Source organism: Balaenoptera physalus (assembly GCF_965194825.1).
Source record: "Balaenoptera physalus genome assembly, chromosome: 10".
Lineage (NCBI taxonomy): Eukaryota > Metazoa > Chordata > Mammalia > Artiodactyla > Balaenopteridae > Balaenoptera > Balaenoptera physalus.
This window is the reverse complement of record NC_138889.1, coordinates 70263188-70275626: the sequence shown is the minus strand read 5'-3', so window position 1 is coordinate 70275626 and position 12439 is coordinate 70263188. Positions and strand designations below refer to the sequence as shown.

At 44.3% G+C, this 12439-nt stretch overlaps 1 protein-coding gene and 3 long non-coding RNA genes across 14 annotated transcripts in view; 2 read left to right on the top strand and 2 right to left on the bottom strand.

Moving 5' to 3' along the window:
- LOC309667525 overlaps positions 1–12439 on the top strand; it is a 616044-nt gene that overhangs the window by 327264 nt on the left and 276341 nt on the right. The gene's annotated exons all lie outside the window — the stretch shown is intronic.
- LOC309667519 overlaps positions 1–12439 on the top strand; it is a 373680-nt gene that overhangs the window by 184280 nt on the left and 176961 nt on the right. The window lies entirely within an intron of this gene.
- Positions 1–12439, bottom strand: part of TEAD1 (TEA domain transcription factor 1) — a 265515-nt gene that overhangs the window by 202331 nt on the left and 50745 nt on the right. The gene's annotated exons all lie outside the window — the stretch shown is intronic.
- On the bottom strand, positions 5973–9413 carry LOC309667529. Its single transcript, XR_014267807.1, has 2 exons — positions 8264–9413; positions 5973–7956 (listed from the first exon to the last, which is right to left on the bottom strand). It is a non-coding gene; the product is annotated as an uncharacterized lncRNA (long non-coding RNA).

The following is a 12439-nucleotide window of genomic DNA, read 5'->3' as shown; positions in this document are numbered from 1 at the left end:
CCTGTTCTTCGGGCTAAAATTAGAAAACATTCTTTAAAGGCTGGTAAATCTTTATCGATACTGAGGGGTCAGCTCAGAAGGCGGGGGCAGTAACTGCTGTTCTTTGCCTAGTCCGTTCTTTAAGGCAGCTGGTACCTGTACTGAATTTCCTCTTGTACGTTTTTCTGCCATATAAATTACTTCATCACCCCTAAAGCTGTTCTGCTGTATACACCTCCAAGTCTACTCTTGGTGCGTGTTTTGCACAGGAGAACAAATTTTTGGATTTGCTACTGGGCAAAGTGTGTTTCCTTCCCCCCTCCTCCTCCAATTACTGGGCAAACTATAAGAGTGATGCTGAGAGGCAAGCGAGTGTCATCCACACTGGAACCCCACCATGCAGAGCATACAGGACCCAGCTGAAGAGTACAAATGACTTCCAGCATGACCTGAGTAGACTTTAGGGCACATGCACACATTTGAGTTACAGCTCCAAACACGTCATGCTGAGATGACAAGGAAAGATTATCAAGGTAAGAGATATACCTGCCTGTGGGTTTCTGGAAACCCTCAATCAGTAAGCAAAGTTCACACACGAACCTTAGGTTTTGTTCTTACCCATTCACAAAAAATCATAGGTAAAGGATATTTGAGGATCTAAAATAGAGGAGCTGACACTCAGAGGACATTTTTATATGGAGATCTTGATTACTACTTCTTTTTTTCTTTGCTTAGTCTTCCATTTATTTAGTCAAACCATACTTATTATAAAACATGTGAATTATGGAGACAGAGATGTGTCAGCACACAATCTGACCCTTAACTTCTGCTGGGTAAGATAAGACAGAACAAGAGTATAACCTCTGGCAATTCTTTTTTTTTTTTTCCAACCTGGGCCTCAGTTTCCTCATCTATAAACAAGGGAGCTGAAACAGGACTTTTGTGTAGCTCTCAAGAGTAAGATTCTAATTCTACTCCACTTAGCTGTCTACAGAACAAGCAGGCTTCTGGCCCAGGCACGGGTGGATTGTCCAACACTTAAATATTTTTAAAGTCCCCTAAAATATTATTGACCACATCATATATATATATATATACACATATATACATATATATATATATATATATATATATATATATATATATGTATATATATATGGTTGGCCAAAAAGTTCGTTTTGTTAGTGAATACGTTGTTCAATACAGTTCTTGGTGGAGATGAAAAGTGTGTCTATTTTTACTTAAAACCGAACGAACTTCTTTTCGGCCAACCCAATATATATACACACATGTTCTGACAGCATTTTTGCTTCTGAAGAAGCAGACTATTTCTCACAAAATAATAAAAAATGGTGTTTATAATTTTGTCCAACTGTTTTTAAAGGCTTTAAAAACTCTTATAAGAAAATTATGGGTAAATTTTAAAAAGAAAATACATTCTCATGCATAACAACTCATTTAAAAGAGAAGCAGGGGACTTCCACCCTGCCAATGCACGGGGCGCGGGTCCGATCCCTCGTCGGGGAACTGGGATCCCGCAGGCCGCACGGCGCAGCCAAAAGATTAAAAAACAAAAAAATAAAATAGAAGAGAAGCAAAAGCTTCATCTGGCTGTCTATCTCAAAGAAACATTTCCTGCTTCCCTCCCCACCCCACTTTACGTATGATATTACTTTGTGAATGGGTAAGAATCAAAAACCAAGGTTCCAGCTGGAGCCCATCACATTCCACATGACCATCAAATTTGATAAAAATTCTCTATTTAATTAATATGTTCAAGCACCATTCAATAAGCTTTGAGGATTATACCTTCATCTGAAACTTAGAATACAGTGAATTTTCATAGAGTTTTTTTTAGTTTTAAGAACAATCATTGAGGGCTTCCCTGGTGGCGCAGTGGTTGAGAATCTGCCTGCCAATGCAGGGGACACGGGTTCGAGCCCTGGTCTGGGAAGGTCCCACATGCCGCGGAGCAACTAAGCCCGTGAGCCACAACTACTGAGCCTGTGTGTCTGGAGCCTGTGCCCCGCAACAAGAGAGGCCACGACAGTGAGAGGCCCGCGCACCGCGATGAAGAGTGACCCCCGCTTGCCGCAACTAGAGAAAGCCCTCGCTCAGAAACGAAGACCCAACACAGCCAAACATAAATAAATAAATAAATAAAATTAAAAAAAAAAATCATTGATAAATTCTATCTTCAAAGGAAGAGAGGTGATCATGTCTATCCCACTTTTCAACTAGTTGAATTCAACAAAATATCTAGAATCCTAAATACAAATAATATTTTCAATTCCATATTCCTTCTTTAAATTGAATTCATTTTTATTTTGAGATACATTGCTTCCATGCAAACCTGTGCTTCCTGAAAAGTTTGTTCTAGGTGGGGCAGTGGCACCAAAACAAACAAACAAACAAAAAAGTCTAGGAAAAAAAATCTCTTTGGTCTTAATAGGCTGTAAACATGTTCACATATTCCGGTTTTGAACAGAAATAGTAAATGAGAGGAAGAAAAAGGATGCGTTTGGAATTTCAGGATATTACGTGTAGATTCACAGACAGAAATCTGAAAGAACTTTGCCAGAGTAAAGAAATACCATAATCATATTAACATTTTAAAGGAGATTTTGTTCACAATTCACACATACTGATGCAGTGCTTGGGGGACTGCCTTATCCCCTTCTCTAGATGTCTAGATAAAGCATGGCCTACTATATGCTACTTCTGCAAGGCTGAGACACAGAAGTGATAGGTATCTGGATTGCTCAAAATTTAGATGGCTGTCAGAAAAAACATACAAGCATTTGTTCAATTAGCCTTAAACAGGCATGTGGCCAACTTTGGGCCAGACACTGTGCTGGAGAGATAAAGATGAGTAATGAACATGCGCCCCACCCTCAAAGATCTCACAGTTCAGTGAGAGGCAGATACATCAGCTGACACCCAGAACAGTGCATAGCATGTAGTAGGTGCTCAAAAAATATAAAGCAGGTTAGAAGCCAGGGAGGGCAGGCAAAGATCTGCCTGAGGAGCTAGAGTTTATCAGGGAGCCTGACTCTTAACTTGGAGGGCTGGGCTGGAATGCACACTCCACCACTCTGCCGCTGTACCAGGGCAATGCATTTAACATCACCACGCCTCAGTGTCCTCATGTGCTCTCTCCTAGGGTAGTGATGAGCTAACATGCATGGAAATGTCTGGAATGGCAAACGTGTTAACCCCATCTCTGCCCAATGGCTACCCCAGGTCTGGGGCAGGGACCAGAGTGGCAGAGAACCACTGTGGGAGGAGAAGATTTTTTTTGCTACTTCTTCTTCCTCTTCCTTTTCTAATCCTTCCTGCAAAACCCCCTTTCCCCAATGCTGACTCAGCAAGACTCAGAGTGAATGAAACAAAAAGGAACTGGGAGGAAGGGAATGGGAAAGAGAATCCCGGCTAACAATAAAGAAAAGAGAAGATGGCCATCCTCTGGAAGGGAAGCCATCAGTAGTTCTAAACTGGAAAAGGGGAAAATAAAAAACAAAAACAAAAAAACTCCTGAACCAGATACCTAAAACATTTCAACTTCTGCTGGTTAGATTACTTTTCCGGATAGCCTCGAATTCTTGCCAATTAGCTGTAGTTATTTTCTTCCCATCTCCCTGTTTGAACTTCCTTTACTAAATTAATTGCAGCACATTAACATTTAATCAACACAAAAGAAAGACTAAACCAAGCTCAAATATAATTTTAGAGCTTGCATTTTCTTTTTTTAAAAAAATGGGCGTTTGTGTATTTCTGTATATCTAGTGGTGAATGCACATTTGTTTACATATATATGTACATGCACACATATATGTGCGTTATTTAAGTAGGCATGCATCTATATACAAATATAAACCAGTCTTCTTGTAGTTGAGGGGAGTGAGACAGATACCAGCATCTGTATCTGTATCTACCATACCCGGAGGCAGCAGGAGAGGTAAGGTGAGTGTCTACCCCAGAATCCTGCAACCTCACCCTGCACCAAAAACTAAGGTCCCACACAATGAAGAAGCCCTGAAGTTTCCAAGAAGACCAGGGCTGGAGGGCTGGAGGTGCTCAAACTCCCTGTGACTGGACCCAGCCCCTGAAGAACCTCTCCTTCTTCCTGGAAGAAAGCTTTCCTTTTAGTAAACAAGGGCCTTTGTCCCAACCAGGAGAGCTGAAACTGCTGGGGGTGGGAAGCAGGGGCTCCAGAGCTGCCTTCATGCCTGCAAAAGACCACAGCCACACCGGGGGAGCTGGAACCCTCAGGCTGCTGCCCCTTAACTCTCTTGAGGTTAAGAAATGCTGCCAAGTTCACTGTCATCCACCTCAGCAGGTCTTTACTTAGAAGCAGCTGTGTCCAAAGCCCAGCGCTCAGGGCTCACTTCTCACAGCACTGTCTCGTGTGTTTCACAACCACCACAAAGGCAAGGGGGGTGATATTACTCCTTTCACAGGTGAGGGGTCTGAGGTTCAGGAAAGCTGATGGGGCCGAAGGCAGACACCAAAGTGGGTAAATGGAAGAGCCACCAGGCCACCTTCACACCATGACGACTGGCCAAGGGAGAAGAATCTGAGCTCCTGGGTTCTGGTCTCAGTTCAGCCTCTCATCTAAGGGTAATCAATGGTGAGTAGGTCTTAACTTTGTGAGCCTTAAGCTCAATGACTATAAAAAGAGGGAGTTCCCTCACAGTCCAGTGGTTAGGACTCTGCCCTTCCACTGCAGGGGGGCACAGGTTCGATCCCTGGTCAAGGAACTAAGATCCCACATGCTGCGAGGTGTGGCAAAAAGAAAAAAAAAGGCGGGGCGGGAGGGGGGGGGGATAAATAAATAAATTAAAAGAGAAAAAGAAGCCAACTTTTGTTCTGTATCTCGTAGGACAGTCAGATAGGAACACTCTCTGTGATCATTACTCAACCCAATTCTCAAAGGTTGGGTGGGTGGTTTCCTGTCATCAGCTCTCACAGCATACAACACATCCCCTGCCATTGATATCCTCCCAACTCAGGTTTTCATGGCCTCAGGCATTCACCTACTGTGCCCTGAGGAATCCCTCCACTGCCTGCCTCCCTGGAAGACATCAATGATTCTTCTCAACAATGAACTCAAGCAAAACAGGCAACCGTTGGGCAACACAAGAAGTCTGTACTTACCTTTACTACAACTGATACTCAGTTTTTATTCTGTCCAACCCCACTGTAAGTTCCTCACCCAGAGACCCAGCCTTGACTTCTCTCTATTTGTCATCACTATGACACTGCCACTACCACCATGCCTTCAATCCTGGAGTTAAAGCAAATATCCACATGGCAATATTTTCTGGGTATCCGCTAGGTCATGTAAAATAAAAATGGAAGTAGGGATTGGGTTTTTTAAGAGAAATAATATGGTATGGTCTTGGCCCCAAACAACTCACAATCCAGTGAGGAGGATGGAGACGTAACTGACTGCTGGGATTTGCTGAATCATTTGACGCTGGAATCTGCCAGTGACTGGGAGTTGGAAGGGACAGTGACTGAAGGATGACAGAGTCTGCTCCTGATACTATCTCAAAGGATATGATGGCCGGCTGACTTTAACAAGGTGGAAATTTAATAAGGATAAATGTCAAGTTATGCACCTCGCTAAAAAAAAAAAAAAAAAAACCACATGCACGCACACACACACACACAAACACACTCACAAGTATAGGGTAGAGAAGATCACATGAGAAAGTCTTAAGGGACTGGGTTGCCCAAGAGCTCAATGACTCAGTGTGATGAGGCGCCTACAAAAGCTAATGCAGTATCAGGCTGCCCTGAGTAGACTGCTGCATTCACAGTAAGAAAAGTGAGATCTCAAATCTGGACCCCAGCAACCACAGAGGGATGAATGGTCAAAAGTGAGCAAGTTTCAGAGCGCTGACAGGAGTGTGAAGCCACATCCTAATAGGAATGAGAATCATGAAGCTGGAGAATGAACAATTCACAGGGCCATGACAGTCATGTTCAAACTAGTCTTGGGCTTTACCATTCCACTCCCAGGAATAGATAACAGAGATACAATTGACCTAAACCATAGAGGCACTGACATTAACCCAAAAGCAGGGGTTTAAAAAATGAGAGGGAACAGGCAAAATGAAACAGAATAAATTACCTATCTCATTATGAAATAATGTTACCAACTGCAATATCATAGTTACTGACATGAAAGTTATAAAAATAAAATTCTATTTATAAGAAAAAGAAAATTACAAAATACTATAGACAAATACTACAGACAAATTTCATTTTGTAAAAACAACAACATATACACACATCGAAAACTGCACTGAAGGGGCTTCCCTGGTGGTGCAATGGTTAAGAATCCGCCTGCCAACACAAGGGACATGGGTTCGAGCCCTGGTCCGGGAGGATCCCACTTGCTGCAGAGCAACTAAGCCTGTGCGCCACAACTACTGAGCCTGCACTCTAGAGCCTGCGCACCACAACTACTGAGCCCACGTGCCACAGCTGCTGAAGCCCGCACACCTAGAGCCTGTGCTCTAGGCACAAGAGAAGCCACCGCAAGGAGAAGGCTGCCCGCACACCACGATGAAGAGTAGACCCTGCTCACCACGGCTAGAGAAAGCCCGCGTGCAGCAACAAAAGATCCAATGCAGCCAAAAATAAATAAATAAAATAAATTTATTTTTTTAAAAAACTGCACTGAAAATGGTCTGGAAGACAACATGGTGTGAAGCTCACAACACTAATTACCTATGAGTGGTGAAGTTACTGATAGTTTTAAATTCTCCTTTCTGCTTCTCTATATTTTGCTTCTCCATATATTCTCAGTGCTTCATAATGGACATATATTGCAAACCTGGGAAGAAAAATTACTTTAGATTTTTCAAAAGAAAATATCTAAATGGGCTAGCATATGAAAAGAGGAATTAGGCTTGTGCCTTCAGCAGGAAAGGAACTGGGATTAGTGGGTAAAGATTCTAGGAGACCTTATCTGAGTTCAATATAAGAGAATGGCCTGTTAGTGAAATAAACAGCCCTTTGTTGTAGTGAGCGCCCCATCAAAAGAGTTGTGCCTCTAGAATGCTTTGAGACTATTTGGGAATGCACTGTAGGAAAAGCCTCCATGCAGTACAGGGTTAGCTTCTCCTAAATCTGTGTATTCCAATTCCTTCAACACTGCTCAAGCCATCCCTGCTCCAGAATCCACAATACCTCTATTTTGTTCTCTATAAGTTCAAATCTTCAATCAAGCTTTTAGGATCTACTTCTCTGCTCTCTCACCAAATCAGAGCCAAATGAAGTACAGTTAAAAGAACATTCAGCTGGGAATCAAAAGGTTCAGTTCTCAGCAGTAACACCAGAAAGAATACAGCCTTGGACAAGTCACAATCTCTAGGGGGCCTCAGTTTCCACATCTGTAAAATGGCAGTAAAATGTATACAACCTCACAAGGTTCCACTGACATTTCAAGATAAAGCCTGTGAGACTGCTTTATAAACAATAAAGTGCTATACAAGCAAAAGACGATACATTCCTGTTGTGACAGCATTCAAGCAGAAGTTGCATGGGCAATTACAGGGATCTTATTCCACTGGAAGTAGAAAACTTTAATTCCAAGATTGTATGATTCTACATTGTGGCTCAACCACCACCTCCATGAAGAGGTCCTTTACTCCTTCAGCTTTCTTCTGACCACTTCTCACACCACAGAATATATAACAATGATTGCTTTTTCTCTGACTTCTAAGGATGAGTCTTGATTTTTCACTATAACTACATTTTCTTGAGACAAGGACCAAGACCTCCACCTTTATCCACAATCGCTAGTGCTGCTAGGCACTCACAAAAGACTCACTGATGATTTGACTGAACCTTAATAGAACCCCTACTTAAAGTACAGCCTATGGGCTGGCACTATTGGCATCATCTGGAAACGTGTTAAAATGCAGATTCTTGGGCCAGCTCCCAGCTCCGCTAAATCAGAGCCTGCATTTTAAAATTTTTTTTTTTTAATTTATTTATTTATGGCTGTGCTGGGTCTTCATTTCTGTGCGAGGGCTTTCTCTAGTTGCGGCAAGCGGGGGCCACTCCTCATCGCGGTGCGCAGGCCTTTCACTGTCGTGGCCTCTCTTATTGCGGAGCACAGGCTCCAGATGCACAGGCTCAGCAGCTGTGGCTCACGGGCCCAGTTGCTCCGCGGCACGTGGGATCCTCCCAGACCAGGGCTCGAACCCGTGTCTGCTGCATTAGCAGGCAGATTCTCAACCATTGCGCCACCAGGGAAGCCCAGAGCCTGCATTTTAATAAGATCCTTGAATGAATCCTATGCTAACAAAGTGAGGCTGCTGGTGGTCTACAGACTACCCTCAAGAAGCAAGGGCCAGGGGCACGCTCATCCAACGAGATCTCCAAAGCCCAGAAAAGCATCTCATTTGTTCACTCACTCATTTATTCAGTCATTCACTCACTCAACAACCATATATTAAGTTCCTACACCATGCCAGGCACTTTTCTAGGTGCCAAGTCCTGTTCTAGCCAGGTGTGACTGAATGGTGAGGATTCTCTAATACTAGAGAGAATGGCCCAATCCAGCTGCCTGCCCACAAAACCCAGCTAAAAGCAATTTAAGTGCCTCTGAATTCCAGCTCCTCCAACCCTGGCCCAGCACCTCAAATGCTTTGCAGGTGTCAGGGCTGCTATCTCTTCACAAACCACCAAGGACCCATCCACACCATAGCCACCGCCCAATGGTTTGGGCACAGCCCCTTTATATTTCTGCAGGTGCTACATTCCAAAAATATTTCTTCTTATAAAGCATGGCAGGAATTCTACACTGAGGGAAGAAAAGAGGTTCAAGAAGGGCCTTATTTTTCCCAGGGGAGAGAAGAGACTAAAACCTCTCATACAGAGGTTTACATTTTCAAAATGTATTTATTTTATCAACCACATGCTTGCAAGTCAAACATCCCCTCAAAGACATTTTGCAGACAGAGATATTCTGGGAACATACTGGAGGCAGCTTATTTATCTGCAACTATTATAAGACTAGCCCGAAGGGATGAGTATCAGATGCTCTCTCCCGCTGAAATGACTGTCTGCCTGCCTGCCATCCTATGCCAGGTCACAGCTACTTCATGCCCCCAAATACCCCCTGCTTGGCCCTGCCAAACTGCCTCTACCCCACCGGTCCTGTGAGAGCTTTCCAATTAGCCCAGGTCACTCCTGATGGGAAGGGCTATCAGTTTGCTTCATGAGTTCTACAACATCTTTGCTCCTTGCGGTCTGTAAACTGCCAATGGAAAGTGTAATTAATATACAAACGTAACATTAATATCAAACATTGCCACAGTGCTGGAAACCCCTGGGGGCTGGGGGCTGGTAAGATCCCAAGCAAACTCAGCTCTTGGGTTTCACTGTCTGAAAGGGAATTATAAGAAAGTATACTCCAGTCAGCTACAACTGTCTCTTAGCTCTCTCCTTCGCTATCTTTAATCAAGTTATCCTTTGGGCCACAAGATCTAGCAGTTAGGAACGCTTTCGTATCTCCTGCAGTCCTCTCCACCTTAGCCTGTTAACTGTCTCCTTCCCCACAATGAGCATCTTGGGGTCGGGGTGGCTTTCTGTTCAGTGCAGCATCTCTGGAGCCCAGCAGATACCTGACACATCCAGGTCTTCAGTAAATACTGACAGAATGGCAATTCGTTCATCAAGCATTTAATGAGTGCTGAGTTTTAGGATTAAAATACTAAATACCCAAAGATAAAAAAGAAGTAAAGAAATGGTTAGCCCTTGTTGGCCTTTGGAGACCAAACAAAACAAGGAACAAGGACTATGAAAGCCTGGATGCAAACTCCGATGTGAGGGGTGAGGGAATTCCTGGAGCAGAGCAAGCCAAGTGCAACAGAAATGGAATTTTCTTATCCACAGCATCTCACACAGATCCACCCCCAGTGTGTAATTCACTGTGTACTGAATGCATTTCCCACACACCAGCCTCTTATTCTGCAATTGGCCAAATTTCTCATCTGTCTTTTAAAATATCGGTATATACTGCATGGTATATCCTGTCTTCACCCTAAACTGTTTTATTACATGGAGAGCCACCCCTCATAACAGGGGTGTACTTCTCATAGGCATTCTGATTTCATTCTTAGCCCCAGCTGTGAGGCTGTTAGTGCCCTGTTAGGAGGGCAGAGAGGAGCAGTGATGCGCAGGCCTGCCATAGGCTGTGCCCCTGGGACCCGACTCACACCTCCTCACTCTAAATCCCGTGCTCTCACCACCTACCCGCTTCCTCTCCCAGGCCTCTCTCCACCTAGCATTGCCACGTAACAGAAACGCAACATGAGCCACACGTGTCATCGCACATTTCCTGGTAGCCTCATGAAAAGAGGAAAAAAGAAACACATGTAATTGATTCTAATAACATCTATTAACCCAACACACCCAAATATTATTTCTACCTGTAATCAATATAAAAATAGCTGCCAATGAGGTATTTTACATTCTCTTTTCGTACTAAGTCTTTGAAGTCCAGCGGCCGTTGTACACTGATGGAGCATCTCAATTGAGGGGCCACCTTCTGAGTGCTGAACAGCACACGTGGCTGCACGGCACAGACCCGGAGCGAGCACTTCTTACACGTTTGAATCTCACAGAGCCTCACACCTGTTGTTTCCAAGCACGTAAAGCCTTTTCAGTGGCACCGACTTCTGGTGTATTTGAGTTCGGGAAGGCCCCAATTTTCAGTCGACATAGGTTCTCCATGTTTCAATGACTTTCAGCTCCATCCTTCAAGTCTCACCGTAGGCACCACTCCTTTACGGAAGCCCCCACTGACCATCCCGCCAACAGAGCCCTCCCACTTCAGACACCACAGCCCTAACCCCACACTGTGAGTGCCTGCCCGGCTGTGTTACCCACTACTGTACGTCCCTTGAAACAAGACTCTGTTTCATTCATAGCCCAAGCTTTATCTCCCAGCCCAGAACAGTCTCAATAAACATTTGCCAGACGCACGGATGGATGGTGGGATAAATGAATGGAATTCCTCCTAACGCAAAATCTCTCACTCTCTAGGCCATAGTTTCCTCGTCTGTAAAATCTCCATGGCTCCTTCCAGCTCTGAAAGTCAAGAAGGCCATGCAGTGACTTGCGTTGCTTACGCCTGGGTCACAGCACTGACGGGGGCGCTTATACTGAGCCCACATTGCACAGCCAGCTTGACCAGCCATCTGACACAGGAAGGAACATTTAGATTGCACTTGAGAGGTTATTTCTCTGGACCAGTGCAAAATGGGGCAAAACAGATTGTTTTCAGGTCTTCAGAAAGCATCCTATGAACCTCCTGCTATTCCACAGAACTATAGAAATGCCTACATTCTCTCATGTAATTCTTGAATAGCTTCCCTGGCCAATCATTTATATACTTCTTACACAGAAAATGTTTAATTTTATCCTTAATGAATGAATGTCATTAAAAGATCACAAGGTCAGGTTTTAGACTCCAAAGTTCTGGTTTTCATCACGACTGCCTTTTTACCAGCTAGTTCCTTGGTCATCAGTGTGTTATTTAACCTCTCTGTACTTCAATGTCCTTATCCATAAAACCGGGGTAACAATATAACCAACTCACAGAGTTGTTGTAATGCCAGAATGCCTTATATACCATAAAGGGCCAAGCAAATGTAAGCTACTATAGAAACTGCTTCTTCCGAAGCATGTCAAAGTGGGGTGACAGAGCAGTTCACAACTAACACAGCCATGGCCAAGGCCCAGGCCTGGGGAACTCAGGGAAAGGCTGGAAGGAACCCAGCGCACTCCACTCCCGGGCTAATGTTGTACAGGCCCAGAATTCACAGCCTAACAAAGCCAAGCCCCCAAGGTGCTGCCTGGATAGGAAGCAGCCCAGAGGGCAGGCTCCCCCAGGTAAACCAGGCATGCGTCTGCCTGGTGCCACTGGGAGGTGGCCGTGGAGGAAGGCTGCCTACCGGACAAAAGAGCCAGCCTTTCGAGGTTGGGCAGGGAGTTTCTGTCTCAGAGAGGCAGGGCCGCCACTGAGCAAGGGGTCCTGCCCTCAGTCAGGCCAAGCCAAGGAGCTGGAGAAATAGCTTCACCTGCTTTTTCTTTCTTTCTTTCTCCCGCAGTGTTTCAGGGGCACCTGAACTTTCCCAAACCAGTTCTGCCCATTTCAAACAGGAACTAGGTTTGCATCTACGTGTGTGTGTACACGCATTTTATCATTTCAGAAGAAAGCACTTTGCAGTCCGAGAATGAGTCATCAGTAATCCTTGTCAATTTGCCAGCAGCCTGCCCCTCTTCATTACAAACAGAAAGATAAAAGCTCTTGCACTACATTAGCTGGCATACGCCTCCACAGACAGTACAAATAAATTAATTGTGCCTCATCTCAAACAGCCCGGGAGGTGTGCAGGAGGGGAAAATGTGCTCCGTCTTGTTACATTAACGA